Genomic DNA, 16753 nt, shown 5'->3' with positions numbered 1-16753 from the left:
AATTATATGTTATAGCATTATGCTTTCCTTCCGCAGTTCAATGAAGTTTTAAGAAGTACAGGCATAAGGAATAATAGGAAATAGTGATCACAGAGAACTTCATTTACTTTGGTGTTATTCAGTGATTCTGCAAACACGTGTGTTTTAATTGTGAAGCATTGAAGTGGTAAGGATGTGCTGCTGTCTGAGCATATATTTGTCTTGGTTGTTCTCTGAACATATATTTGTCTTTACTTGGTGATAAATTCCAAGCACCCTGACCGAGTAAATATCATAGCATATGCTGAGCTATTTACAAAATCCCTGTACAGCCATATTGATAGCTGTATAGAGTGAGCTGTGCCCACTCGTATTAAGAATAATACAAAATCAAAAGACAAGCCATACTGGTGGAATCACAATGTCAGTCAGTCATACAACAAAAGAAAAAAATTCTTGGCCGAGCATAGGAGGAACAAAGCCAACAAACTAACCCCCTCCCCCACATTCAATCTAAACAGGGAGCTAAGAGGGTTAATTAATACTTCAAAGGCTAAATATGAAGGAAAAAAATAACTTCTCAGGTAAAGGACAACCACTAACCTTTCTACAGTTATGGCCATAACCTCAAGGGAAATACACAACAGTGTGCAGAACTTATTAAAAAAATGGTATCACCCACACAGAACCAGGGGTCATTGCCAACTTTTTAGCTGATCGGCTCAGCTGAAATTTCTCCCCCACTCCCCTGGTAGTCCAAAGGAAATACTGCATATCACAATCCCCCCAGCCATTACTAGGGAACAGGTCTCCAGTACACTTTCCAAGGCCAAAACACTGTATTGATGGCCACAATAACATCCAGGGATGCTTACTAAATAGCATGAAACATGACCTTTTTGTTCCACTTGAATCACTTTTCAATTAGAGCCTACCATCAGGTTTTGTGCCCAAGAAATGGAAGGTGGTTACAGTCATTCCTCTGCACAAAGGAGATCCAACAACTGATTTGGGTAAGTACAGGGCCAATAGTCTGATGAGCCTCTTCTGTAAGGCCATGAAAAAAAATCATCATGGACATGATAAATGAGGACACAGGTAACCTCCAAACTCTGGACCCATCACAATTCGACTTTGTAAAAGGAAAGTCATGCCTGTTATCTCTGGTGGGCTTTTTTATGAGGGTTACCAAAACAATGGATGAGGCAAGACTGTGCACACAGCTTACATTGACCTGGCCAAAGATTTTGATACATTACTCCACTCAAGCATTATAGACAAGCTCACTAATTTAGGTATAGACCCTCTTATCCCTTGCTGCATAGTTACTGATAGGACCCAGGAGGTCAAAATAGGTGAGGCCACCTCCACCAAGGGACGAGTCACTAGCAGAATCTCCCAGTGCTCGGTACTGGGCCTGCTTTTTTTTGGCATCTATTTCTCTAAAGTGTAAGCAAATACTGAAGGTTTATGGCTGACTAAGTTTGCAGATGTTTGCAAGCTGGAGGATATCATTGACTCCATTGCAAACACTAGCATTCTTCAAGAAGGTCTACTTCTGGCTAACAAATGGTGCCAAAACCATGTTCTTAAACTCAATGCTAAGAAATGCATAATTGTACCCTTTGGGAAGTCAACCATCCCATTTAATTACCATGTTGATAATACACCCCTAAGAGTCAACCCAGTGGTCAGGGATCTAGGTATGCATGTAGACAGTAGCCTTACCTTTGACCACCATGTGGTCACAGTGGTGAAGAAATCCTTTTATGTTTTGCAACTTATAAGTAAGGACATGGTATCTTGGTCCAAATCGGTCATTATCCTACTGTATACTTCCCTTATCAGACCAATCATTGAGTACAATGATCCCTTTGGCATGTACCTGACCAAGCATATGCAGAAACTAGAGTGACCTAGAGGTTCCTTACAAAAAGAATATAAGACATAACAAACCTGCCTTACACAGAGTGCCTTAAAATCCCTTCCCCCTACTCAGTCTTCTATAGATTGCTGAGGGGTGATCTATTCCTGCTTACAAGGCATCCACAAGCCCCATACTTATGAATTTCCTGTGCATTCATAAGTCAGACAGTACCAGAAAAACAAGATCAAAGGACCTGAATTTTGTCTGTGACTTAAACAGAACCTACTGGAGAGACAGATATGTGTCCCAGAGACTGCCCCTCCTATGGAACAGCCTTCCCATCCATGTGAAGCTGACTTTGTCTGTTACCTAATTTTAGAGCAACCTAGACCAGTGGATTTGGAATAGGAAATTTACACCAAGCCTGGCACTCATGTTCCTTATGGACAGAGGTAGTTAATAAATGCCTGGTCTTCAATGTCCTATTTGGATACAAGACATTATTATTTTTCTAGAAAACTTGGTCAGGCATAGACCCCCCCCCCCCCATGTTGTTAGCCTAGTATCGATCTATGAATCTACAAGTGTCAGAGAACAATGAAAAATTACAGTATTATGAATGTATGAAAATGGTTAGGGCTTAGGGAAAGATGACTCTGTTAAAAAAAAATGATTACTTTATTGTTCTGAATGTATTTACAATACTGCAGACATTAGTATAGCACAATGTTACTTGCCTGGACAGAGTTTGCATGTGTATATAATTATGGGGTTTGAGATACCTAACATTTTTTACAGGAGGCTGGCAGGCACACATTCATTGTTGTGTATTACTTGACTGATGATTACATCAAAAGTTTTTTGTGTATGACCGTGTCATTTTTTTCATGTACAGTTATGATCCAAAACAAGGGATCAAGGCAGAGAAATGCAACTTCAGCCAAGAGGAAAACCAGATTCTTGTGGCAGCCCTTAGGATATATAAATGGGATATATGGGAAATATTTGTTTGGTAGAGGGGGCCCAAACAAGCTGAGAGGACAAAAGCCTGAAATCAAGTTGTTCTTGATAATAATGCAGTGGGTGGCAGAAACCGCATATTAACACAGTGCAAGAAGAGGGCAAATTATATGGTAGTACATGCAAGATGTAAGGTGAGGCAGAATGCAGTTGCCTGTACAAGTATTGGGGGGACTCTAAGAATCATCCCATACACAACAGATGAGGAATGCCTCATCTGCATCCATGGGGATTACTATGGCCCTGGAATAACTGAAAGTGGTATGGACACTGGCTGTTACCAATCTCTGCAGCAGCAACAGTCATCTACTCAGGAAGGTTGGTTTAAAAACAGTAGCATATATTTATATAGAGAATTGAATGCTGACATGGAATGATTACATTAAACACATGACAAGTGCTATTAACAGGTGAATCTTCCACATCTACACAGAATGGCAATGAAGACAGTGTGCATGGTAAGTGTCCCCACACCTCCTTAATAAGTATACCGTTTTATATGTTATTTCTTTATTTGTAATGTTTACAAATATTTTTTTACATGGTTAGTAGCGGAAACAAACAGTTTCACTATACTAATACATGTATAGGCTATCAGCAACAGAGTGGCCATTGAAGACAATGATTTTGATAGCATAATTATATTTAAGAGGCAGCCTGAGGAAACTGGCACACAGTCCTAAGATTAATGGAAGGATCTCACCTCCCACATCATTTATTTATTTATTTAGTTAACATCTGTTTACCAAAAAAGTCTGACTTGGAACCAGCCAATTTTCAGAGGAAGCCCTAGGAGAAAAGCACCAGATGGGAGGAAACCCACATGAATGCAAGGAGGACATGCAGTCTCCACACAGAAGACACTCCAGCCAAGAATCGAACTGGAGAACCTCTTGCTAGGAGGCAATGATGCAAACCGCTGCATCACTGCAACATTCACCATGTTAGTGAGTCTGCAGGAAGTGACAGTGTATCACAAAGTCAAGCACATGTAGGCATTATACACATACTATACAGGAGAAAAACCCATGCAAGTCTACACAATTATCTGCAAACCCAGATGAACACTTTGTGGATGACGGCAGACATTCAGAGGCAACACTGTCCACAGTAAAACATTTACATCATGGCCACCAGTTAATATGTCACTTTTAAACTGTATCAAATAAGATCCTTTTACATTTATCTCTATGAATCACAGTAACATGCAAATGTGTATGGCCACTTATGCATGTAAAGTCCTCTTGGTTACTCATGAACATGGCCTGGTGTTAATGTGAACATACTACAGAAAGCAGCAGAGTCTGAAGCATTAAGTCTCCAATATACCACTGGAACATGCAGATAGTCTCAGATATGCTCAAGTCAAAATATACATAGAAAAACAAAATGGAGTCTTATGCAAGACAGTTTGCACAACCATGAAGTGGAATCTCTGCCCATCTAACATCATCTGGCACATTTTCTCAACTCAAACCGTTCAGTATTTCATAAAGGTTAGTAAGAACGTAGATAGGAATATGTATTTCTGCAACCCCCCCCCCTACAAAAAATAGTGCTGTTCTACTTCATGAATAAATGACATTCAGGTCTAATACACCAAAAAAGATAGTTAAGGCTATGCCTAGCAATTGTAAGTAATGCAAAGAGATATAATGATTGTATACTGTTTTTTTATCCACTATATAAATGAAATGTGAAAGTATTCCTTTAAGAAAACATGTATGCTACAGAGCATTCTTGGTTAAACCAAACTTGCCAATAATAACAGTATCTGGTCTAATGCCCCTACTGGTTAACTGAGTTTGCTTACGGTGATGTCACACTCCAGAAGGAGTGGTTCATTTATTTATACAGAAAACGAAAAGAAAAAAGGAAAGAAATTGCATTTCCACATAATAATTTTATTTATCATTGCTTGCAGCATCTGAATATATACAAAGTCATAGAAACCCTACAGCTTTCACTTAGTACATCAGATATACTTAATTCTTAGCTGTAGATACTTTACATTATTGCCATACGTAGGCATGTTTCTCAAAACGACTTCACTTTTTCTTATTCACTGCTTATAGCGTTCGGTTACCTTATCTGGTTATACAGGTAGTAGTGTTCTTCGTGAATAACTACTACATTGCTGTGAAGTCCCAGATTATGAATACCACCCTGGCTGTCATAATGTGCTGCAATCCTATCATAAGTGACATATTTTACTGTATCAATAGTAGGGAGGAACAGGTTTGAATTCCACTATACAGATCCTTGATTGGGCCGCATGCTGAGTATTGTGAACAAGATGGTATTTATAATCAAAAAGTAGGAAAATGTTGAAAAAATACAAAGAACCTACATTCAGTACACAGCAAGGATACACAATTTAGCATACAGAAAGAAATGATAAGTTTTGAATCATTTTCTTTATAGCATAGATCACTAAGGGTTGATGCCAAATTGATATATAAATGCTCCAAACATGAGGTATCCTCATTAAAATTGGTGTTTATTTTTGTCACATAAAAAGTTTAAGGAATAATAATTTCTTAATGATTTACCTACTGCTATTTCTCAAATTTATAGATGAAAAGAGATAAAATTTAAGATATGAAATTCAATCCTGTTAATAGTGGCCACAATTTATAATTTCAAAGCATAGTTAGATATCTGTGTTGTGGATGATGTGTATTAGGTATAGACTTCTAGTAAGCCTCATTTAACTCTGAGCTGGCTCTGTTTACCACATTGAACACTATATTTTACATAAGCAAACCAAGAATCCTTTCATTATAAATCTTGTTCAAAAATGCAAGTTCTTTAAGCAGCTGAGATCCAAACATCAGAATTAACTCACTAGCATTACATTTTGCAGTTGCTGTGGGAATCCCACTTTGCAGTGTATATATGTAGCAAAATTGTGGAAATTCCTATCACCAAATATTGTATCAGAACAACACTACAGAACATTTTTAACAAAATTATGGAACCATTTAGTTCATACTTGGAGCTGCCCATATGTAAAATATAGACCAAGACATTTTGCTTAATACTAGAATCTGCTCTTTAGAGAAAAGTGATCTACTAACACTAACTACAACTTTACCTAAAAATGCTACATTACAGAAAATATTTTTCCAAAACATTTATCTAGAGTTTCCTTCTTTCTCTTACTTTCAAATAACAGCTATTTTCATACTAATCACTATCCTATCATCTTTGTCATATTTCTTACATTATGCCCTCTGTCTAACATATATAATTGTTGCTAAACTATTTTATAGGCAAAATATAAGTTACATGAGTATATTTACACACACACACACACACACACACATACTCAAACACACAAACAGGCAAATGCAATGACAGACTTACACATATACACACAGGCACAGGCTTACACACACACACACACACACACACACACACACACACACACACACACACACACACACACACACACACACACACACACACATACAAATGTGCCCAGCAGTTACAGCCACTTTCTTGACTGTGTACATCTCATATCTCATATTGTGATGAAATTAATGAAAAAATGCATAAACAGTAATGATGATACAATGCAATGCAAAGCATGGCAACTTTACCCCTGCATACATACACTGTTTCTCATAAATGCACACTCACGCCATGTAGAAAAAATTGGGGAAAAGAGGGCTGATGATGATGATGATGATAAATGTAGTTATTTGTTTTTCATCACAAAAGCATCTGATAAACAAAATAGCATTGTAAACACAGCAATAACTGACTATTCACTTCAAAACAAAACTTTTAAGGTTTGCATAATTTTAGACATAGCCTTGTTACAATGCATTTATACATGCACACATGCTCACACATACAGACACACATGTAGATAAACACAGATAGAGAAACGCAAACACACACACACACACACACACACACACACACACACACACACACACACACACACACACACACACACACACACCCTGTAAGTTGAGTGTTGTGAAACAAATGCATCAGCTCATTAAACAGATGAAGTCATGAGCGTCTAATGAATGTTCCATTCTTTGCATAGGTATTCTCTATAGTCTTTTAGATACAGAAATGTTTTCAAGGACACATAATAGAAAGTATAATGAAATTAATAACTGCCTTGCAAAACCATAAAGAAAAGTGCCAGTTTGCTTAATAAAGAACTTGAAACCCACATCCACCAGTGCTCTGTGTAGAAAAGCTGTGACTAGAAGGCCACAGAGGACGTATTTGTAGTAACATAGACAGTGTTTGAGAAGTTTGGCAACTGTTGTGCTGAGTTTGCATTAGTATTTATTAAATTATACTTTAAAATAAATATGCAGCTCTGTAAATCATAGAAAACAAAATGAGTTATAATGCAGGTGCCTCATCACTGATTTGACAAGATCCGGTGACAAAACAATGCTAAAAATCATAGACTGAGTTCTATAGGTTTCCATATATATTGATGAGCAAAGTTTGTATTCAAAACAATCGGGAATAGCAAGCCTGCTTCTGCAGAATGATGTCAGAAGTGGCCTGATTAATTGGTTTTACTGGAATAGTTGTCACAGTAGCTTTGATCAGCAAGCATGATATCTAGAAGAGAGTAAGAGGTTGGCCTCTGTTCTGCTATGGGAAAATATTTCACTAACAGCAGGGTTCAAGCTCTGCTAACTCAGGCCATAAATGTCAGAGCATTAGTTGAATAATTCTGAGTACAGAGTGCTTTCAAAGACTGCTGCCAGATCCTGTACGTCTGGTACTTTCTGTCATTCCTAAGTTTTATTTCCTGCCTTTAGCTGTAATCAAATAAATTAAAAATTAAAACATTCCAAGACGCAGATATCAGTATTCTTCTCAAAGTAGTTCTAAAAAAGGCAAAGTGATGAGCCTTTGGCATTGCTTATATTTAAAGAAATCCCATGTAAGATATAGTGAATAGATAAAAGAATGTGGTCACCTTTGACTGTACCTGTCTCCTGTCTCCAAAAATATTTCATGTATAAGCCAGCAAGTGCTTCATTATGTGTCTTTTTTTTTTTTGCCTTTTTGTTTCTTTTTTTTCTGGAGTTATTACTGTAAATTGCCTTGCACTGATTTTGCTTCATGAAAAATGTTTAAAACTTGTAACTATAATAAGGTTACGTGGATTAGGATAAAACACATATTACTGAGATTACATCACTTGTTTCATATTTTGACAAAACTAATGTAAGTCATTAATCTATGTAAAGATATGGGGCAAAGGTATTCATCTGTTAAACTGGTAAGTGGACATTTTGCTTGGACTCATTTCAGCTACAACTTACATGATTAAAACAATAATGATGCAATAGCAACAGTAAACAGTATGCAACTGAAAAATTCCCTCTTGTCTAATATTAGGGAGCAGAGTAAGTACATACTGGCCTGGAAATTAGATTAGTTTTTTTTTTACTTTCTGTTAATATATCATGCTGCAACAATGTAGGTCTAGGGTAGGCTTATTTTGCTTCCTGAGATTCATTAGTGTGAATACCTTGCTCGCTGATGAACAATTACAGAGTTGGGTAAAAATGATGTTCTGGTGAGGCTGAATAATATACAACTAAGGGATAAGGTAAGGCAGAAATCCAAAGCAACTTTATGAAGCAGCATTACTTTCTGCTAAGGAATGTATATTTAATAAACCAAAAAAAGCAAGTAGAGAAAACAGTACAAAGAGATAATATTAAGTCCCCCAGCCTTGGATGCTGCTTAGAATGTGAGAGGCTGCACAAGTGATAAATTCTACAGAGCAACAATTGTAGTTTAGAACAACTGAACAACGCAGCAGGGTTACATAATACATATCTTGCTTATGGAATAAACAAGGTATAATGGAATGAACAATTCTTTGACAAATGAAAAGCATACACCAAGAGGGAGAAGGGAGATAAAGTAGTTTTCTTTTGTCTTTCTTTTTTTATTGTGAATTTGTTTTTTGTGAAGTTGTCTGAATTATAAATAAAATACCATGTTCAAGCTAAAAAGCTAAGGTACTATTTATAGTTAGATGTATTCTCCTAAAAGAGCAGACAAAACTTGAGAATTTGCAGTGCAGAAAGGAGGAACTTGCTTTAGCTATCCATGAATCATCATTACCTTGGGATTTGTGTTATTGCTATTTCAGGATGTTAACCCATGAGGATTTTGCCTGACCAGAGATGACCAAGCTAAAAATGCATAAAATGCATTGGACCGATATAAAAATACTGACTCATTTGTTGATGAACACAGAGAAAAGCAATAATCTTAAGTTGTGCCTTTGGGGACACGAGTGAAAAGAGTAAGCTAAGGAAAGACAGGTCTTTACTGTTAATCTTTAGTCTGGATTTCTTTTAAACCAAAGTACAGACTTTGAAAAAGCACTGTATATTCATGATCAGCTGACAGAAAAAAAAAACTTGCTGACACAATAAAAGGCCTCTGATAAGTCCAAAAACAATTCACATTAGTTTACTGTGATTTGACCTGTACAAAATTAAGTTAAAAAATTAACTAGAAATGTTCTTGTTGTTTTGACCTTCACATCATCCATGCTGTTCATGGGAAAATAGAATATACTTAGACAGCTCCTTCTACTTATGTGCACAAATACATACATACATACAAATATTTCAAGCACTAGCATTAATGCCCTTCTAGCTTGCCAATATACCAAAACACTTGTTCCCATAATAAGTATCCAGGCTGTTCTTAACAATATCTAAACTAGTACTTGCTTAATGTAATTTGGTAGTCTGTTCCATACATCAGCTACTATGTCAAAGAACCAATTAGTACAATTCTCAATCGTATAGAATCTCCTACATAGGATTCTGATGATTCTCTAGTACTTTTTGTTAACCCCAAACATTCCCAGAGGTAGTTGTCACTAAATGAACTATATACCTGAATAAGATCTCCTTTTAGATATTTATAAGAGACACTGTACACGTTCAGATATTTTAGTCTTTCATAATAACTTAAATTTTCACATCCATGGATAGCCTTGGTATATTTCCGTTGCACTCTTTCCAGTTTACTCATGCTTGTTTTCTTATAGGTTTCCATGTTGTTATTCCATACTCAAATTTGGGTCTAATGTAACTAGCAAACATTGACTTCATTATTTTTGATTTCCTAGACTTTATAAATCTGTTTATACAACCTATAGTTTTATAACTATCATTAACCAATTGGTTGATATGATTAGAAAAACTCATAGCTGAATCTACCCATATACCCAGGTCCTTAAATGAGTCTGCAGTTTCAATCACTGTGTGCTATATTAAATATTCATCTTTCAATTTATGCCTACCAAATCTCATATACTTAGTTTTTGATGTATTTATCAGCATATTATTCTCCTGTGTCCAAATGGTCGATTTAGTCAAGTTATTTTGCAGACATCCCTTATCTGTAACACATGTAATCAGTTTACCCAATTTCAAGTCGTCTGCATATTGACTATCGAACACCTCAAATGAAAAAGTTAGGTCTGAAAGATACAATCAAAACAAGTAGGGGCTTAGGACAGAGCCCTTTTGGACTCCCTGACTGTAACCAAGGATTTTGCCTGTCTAGTTGCTGTATGATACTTGCCATGTCCTATTTGTAAGCCATGCAGCTATCCATCTTATCTATCCATCATATGTGTGGAAAGAGATATTTCAATTAATTTAGAAAGAGTTATCAAAAAAATATAACATGATAGCAATAGTTGTTAAAGGATTAAGTTAAGTGAAAGACTGCAGTTACCAAGTACATTACATTTGTTTATTAACAGAAAGAGACAACTGGCCCTCTTTTTAAATGCATTTTGCATTCTACCTCACCTCGATCCCGAAATTCCCTCTCAAACTTTCTCTAACTATCAATTCCCTCATGAATATCTCTATGGATTCCTTTGTGGTCAACTATTAATCAATTTCATGGCTCTACAGCCCTATCTGTGAGGAAGTGCTTTCAGAGATCCAGGAAGTGTTCCCATTCTTCCTCATCTGTCTTTCCAGTTCAGGATGGTCTCTTGATCTTGTGTGGCAATATTATGTTCCTCCTCTCACTTATGGTTTCATGTGGGAAGACCACCGACTGTCTTTTCCCCACCATTCCACTGATCTTTTTGTTGGCTGTCCTCTGCATTATTGCCTGCAGTATGATTGTCCCTTTTCAACCATGGTCAAAGTCCTGCATGTCTTGACCAATGATTTGTAGAGGGTGGGGCTAACTATCTAATTACTATTGACTTGGCCAAGAGTTACTGGTAGGTGCCCTTGACACCTGCAGCTAGGGAGAGGTCAACATTTGACACTCTGTTTGGATTGTATGAAATTACAAAATGCCTTTTGCTTTGAAAAATTCCCCAGCACTCTTCCAGAGGCTCATAGGGCACATCATAGCAGGAAAGTACATTTGTGTAAAATCTTACCATAACAATAGATGCCCTTGCCTTCACTGCTGTAGTATGTATGGGATCATGTATGGAATTCCCTGCCATGGAAGGCCAACATCCAACCATTTTACCAAAGCCTACCATTGCTTTAAGATATACTGAAAGTCACCCAAATGCTACTCGTGTAATATAGGGCATAAAGGTGATGTTCAGGTGTACCATCCTCAGAACTAATTGCCCCAGTAGGAATACCAGTCCAAGGAAAACCAAAGAGAACCTGCACATCCAGGAATGAAAAGGGCTATGGGGATGGAGGCAGGGAGTAAATACTGCAGTAGTGAAGGCAAGGACATCTACTGTTATGGTATGATTTTATACAACTGTACTATGTCCTTATATTTACCTCTGCAATATTCATCACATATGGGAGAGTGCCAAAGCTCAAGAAGAATCTTGGGAGGAGGACGCACCAGGAGAACCCTCTAAGAAGCCATGAAGAATGGCATTAGCAAAACCAATTCTAGCTGTGGAGATACCATCCAACTTGCAGTGTTTGGTAAAAGTATGCACAGAAGTCCAGGTAGCGACTTCAAGATTAGAATTAGTGTCTAAGCCCTAGAAAAAAAAAACCAGAAGAAGCCACAGGTCTAGTGGAATTAGCCTTTACAGAAGAAGGAAGGCTCTTGCCATGAAAGGTGTAACAAAAAGAAATAGTCTTTGAAATCCAAGTAGAAATAGTTTGCATGGAAACAGCTAATCTTAAAGACCTAGCATGAAAGGAAACAAACAACTAATCAGGTTTTCTGATAGCTTTAGTGTTATCCAAATAAAATCTGAGCTGTCTATGCATGTCCAAAGTATGCAGCACTCTCTCACTTTCAGATTATGGACAGGGGCAAAGTAATAGACTGATTAAGTGTCAACTCATTAACCACCTTAGGCATAAAGAAGGATTAGTGTGCAAAGACATCCTGTCCTTATGAAACACCAAAAAAGGCGGACAAACCATAAGGGCTTGCATTTCTGACACCTGCCTGGCAGAAGACGGATGTAGGCAAACAGACCGACAGTTAGAAACAGCATTCAGACTGGTGGCAAAGAAGTTCTGAGGATTGTAATCCTGAATATCACCTTTATGCCCTATGCTATGCAAGGAGTGTCTGGGTGATGTTCAGCATACCTTAAAGCAATAGTAGGCTTTGGTATACTGGCCAGACGTCGGGCTTCCATGTTAGGAAATCCCATAAGTGATGAATACTACAGCAGTGAATATAAGGACTTCAGAAGATTATGGCCTTGTCTATCTGAATGATATGGCCAATGACAGCCGGTCCTGAGCAGAATATATGCAACATGTCAAGGAAGTGTTAGGCAGATTGCAAAGAGCATGACTGACTATCAAGGCTAACAAGTGTCAGATGAGTATGGCAGAGCTATCTTTTCTATGTCACAGAGAAGGCAGCGGAAGGATTATGCCAAAACCTAACAAGGTTGAGTTTTCCTGGCATGCCACACCTTTACAACTAAGAAACAGGTGAAGGTATTACTAGAGACAGCAGAGTATTATTGGAAATTTGCTCTCCAGTACAGCACAGCAGCTACTCCCCTTATAACCTTTACTAGGAAAATTAACCGGATAAGGTTGTTTGGACACCAGATTATGAGCAGGCATTTTAAAATCTCAAGAAAGCTCTTACTGGACCCCCTGCATTAGTCAGTCCATTGTATAGTCAAGAATTCATTGTACAAGTAGATGCTTCAAACTGTCAGGGGGGAGTGTAATTAGCCAGATTTCCTTGGAGGGAGGGGAACAGTCAATTATGCATATGAGATGTAGACTTGAACCAAGGGAGAAATCAAATGCAGTCACAGATAAGAAGTGCCTGGGCAAAATTTGGCCACTGTATAAGCTAAGAACCTCCTTGTATTATAGAAAGTTCAATGCAGCTGAGACCATAACCCTTTAAAATGACTGCACAAAGTAAGTGGACAGAATGGAAAGCTTCATAGATAGAGTTTAGTTTTCAGGTCCTACAACATGACTATCCAACATCGATGTGGTAGTACCAATGTAGAGTGGGTCTGGGATAACATACTGTAAAACTGCCCCTGGTCTCAAACTTTTTTTCTTGAGGGACATCTCTAGAAGACTGATGTTCTTAAGTGGGATGCGAATCGTGATGTTAGCAGCAATGCCAGGCTAAAGGGAATGCCAATGCAATGTGTGGATGCCAGGCTGAATGAATCAGAATGTACCCTTCTCTGTGCTTTTTCTCTTCTCTCAGGGTTTTCTGCCACTTGTGCTCTCATGATACAAAGAAGGCACGTTTGTCTGTCCAGATGTCAAAGGATAGGGAGATGTGCTAATTATCTAGACATGATGGCACCTCTTCTAATATAACAAACAAGGACAAACAAGCAGTGGAATGCAATGACTACTTTAAGACACAAGGGAGATTTGATTATTAAATAAAAACAGATGTATTTTTGCAAACCTTGATGACTGGTAGGCTAGTTTGTCAGACATTTCCTTAATGACAATGAAATCATGGACACTATGACTAGCAAAAAGATTTTTACTATAAAATGATATGATATAGCAGTTGAAGAAGAAGAATCTGTATCTGCTGTTGTTGCTAATTATGTTTCCCTGTGGAAGTATCCCATCTGTGAGAAACTACATATTTAATTGTGGGAGTGCTTGAAGGTAGAATTAAAGAGCTTATGCTCTGAGGCAAAGAAAATGTTTTTGAACTCTGTAGAGCTCTGCTCAAACATGTCTTGTTTTTGATCTATTGTAAAAAAGCCACATTTAAGGACCCTTCTCTCTTCGGGCACTATGCACTGCAGGATCAATGTCTTAATGTCCTCTTAAGAAAGAAATCCCACGTATACCCACAAAAGGGTGTGGGGCAAAAATGGTTAGAGTGGAGTAAGCCTGATAAACTGCTGGCCCACAGGCCTTAGAAGGGAACATACAATTATAACAGGAGTCAGAACATCCCCATTGGAGCAAATGGTCACATCACCTAATGGCATTAATAAAATATTTTTTGACCTTTTTTGGGTATCTTTGTAAAACAGTAGCAACCATCCAAATTTGTCTGAAAAAGCAAACTCTTTCTGAAAAACTCAACTTCCCCCACATATCAGTACAGCATCAAGCTTTACTAGTAAATCCCATATCTGAGCAGGAAATTAAATGCTTTCTTGGGGCCTTCTAGAAGGAAAAAGTGCCCATTCCAAATGGACTGAATATGGAACTTTAAACCTCTGTTTTCATGTTTTAACTCCACATCTTGCCAGTCTGTTATTGTAATCCTTTCATGCCCCTCAGTCTATTAATCACTCCTTCTCCTTTTCTGCTGTAACTATAATACCCAACCCTGACAAGGATAACACACTCCCACAAAATTGCCAACCTATACCTCTTTTGAATAAAGATATTAAATTATACACCAATGACCATGCCCAATGAATAGAGTCCATATTGCCAAATATTATGCTAAACACACAAGGTAAATTTAAAAAGGGAAGGAGTAAGTGCAGATCATATTTACACACTTATATTGCATTTTCAGGGCCTAAAAAAACTATTTTAACTCTATTTTGGCACTTCTTGTGGATTTTGAGAAAGCCTTTGACTCCCTTAAATGGTCATATATATGAACAATTATGCATGGGATGAGCTTACAAGGGAATTTATTAACTCAACTAAAGCTATTACTGTTATCTGAAAACGTGTGTCTTCAAAAATGGTCTGCCTCCTTTTCCCAACCCTTTTCTTAGTAGCTATTGAGCCATTACGTGGGCTCCTTAATGAGTTTGCTATGTTATCAGTGTGGTTTCTGTATGCTGTGGATACCACAGCACTGATGTTTGTGGATGACTCCATTATCCTCACTAGAGGCCCCCTAACTTGCTTTCCAATGATACATGGACTATTACAAAAATTAGTAAATTATCAGGATTGAAAATTAATGTCTCCAAGACAGAGACATTCCCTATTAATTACAAAGTCAGGTCCTTAAATGCCAGCACTATTTCTCTCTCCTTTAAGTGGACAAAATCTTACCCCCATTACTTGGGCATTAAACTTCATTCTGATATCCAGAAATACTTAAGGTTAACATAATTAATATCTGGGATAAAGTTTTTCCTTGAGTCCACTCAAGGTATTGTTTACACATCAGTAATGGGTTGCATCACAGCTTTTAAGATGCTAATCTGCTCTCTGTTGTTTTATATCTTCTGACACATACCTACCCCATCTTTACTCACTGAGTTAAAGAAATAAACAAACAAAAACATTTCTAAACTACTGAATGCATTTCTCTGGAATGAGGCAAGAAGAGAAGAAATCAGGTGGCTCCGCATGCTTCAACTATGATGTGTTGTAAATCCCTGATTGTGGTAACTATACTAATACCATCTTGTTATCTCATCTTTTTTTCTCTAAATCATTCTGCCCTACCATGATGTGCCCTAATTGAAGCTAAAATCATAAAAGTTACTAATCCCTGGAATTTAAGCAGATATCAGAAATCTGTCCCTAAATATCTAAAACCATGGCATTCCATTTCTTTAACTCACATTGCTCTTGAAGCATTTAACAAAACCCTAGATTGACCTAGCATATGTGGGTTCAGCTTGTCCCCCTTTAGATGGACAAACCTGGGAATCAGATGGTTATCAAACGTGACAACAACAGTAGGTGAAACATGAACTTTGAACAGTTATGAGGGTTTATGCATTCCGATATTTAAAGGTTCTTAAGGATATGGTATATGGTCCTTAAGTCCTCCTTCCTCCTTTGTTTCTCATATTACATCAGTGCAATCCCCCATTTGACCCAGTCAATGGCTACTTGCTATTCTAAATCTCCAGAGAAATGTTATAAGGTCTCTAATATATGCAGTGACCTAATATGAACCTTCTGTGCTGAATCTTAAAACTGTTTATGCTTGGCTCTCCTATCTTGATAAGGAAATCCCAGAGTTTTATGCTAACATTTTCTTAAATGCCTTTAAGTACTTTAAAGCCTTTTTATATGTTTATGAGAAGTTACTGTTTTTATTAAACTAGGGTTATTGGGACCCTACTACTTCTGTACAGAAAGATTGTGCTTGTCAGATGACTTGCCAGGAGTATGAGTATCCAAATCCCACTATAGATCACACATTTTGGGATTGCCCTCCAGTTTATCAATTATGGGTTACAGTAGCCTTTTTGGATTAGCCTATTCTTCGTCCCATCTCTCTCTTGTTCCAAACTTTATTATGTGCTGGTTTTCAATCTTTCTCTGCCCTGCAGACAATGAACAGAATGTTAAGGCTATTGCAGTTCTCAGCATTTATAAGGGCCTGTATTGCTTCAGCCTGGAAAACACTTTCCACCCTATCTGAGGAAGGGCTGCACATTTGACTTTTAAATTATGTAAGTCTTTCTGCTAAAGCTCATCTGAAACATTTAAAGTTCACTATTCC

General features: G+C 37.5%; 1 protein-coding gene across 1 annotated transcript in view; it reads left to right on the top strand.

Moving 5' to 3' along the window:
- Positions 1-16753, top strand: part of GPR15 (G protein-coupled receptor 15) — a 52452-nt gene that overhangs the window by 24301 nt on the left and 11398 nt on the right. The gene's annotated exons all lie outside the window — the stretch shown is intronic.

The sequence above is a fragment of the Protopterus annectens genome, chromosome 5.part0 (assembly GCF_019279795.1).
Source record: "Protopterus annectens isolate FY-2018-M chromosome 5.part0, PAN1.0, whole genome shotgun sequence".
Taxonomy (NCBI): Eukaryota; Metazoa; Chordata; order Ceratodontiformes; family Protopteridae; genus Protopterus; species Protopterus annectens.
The sequence above is the reverse complement of the archived record's forward strand: the minus strand, read 5'-3'. Positions and strand labels throughout refer to the sequence as shown.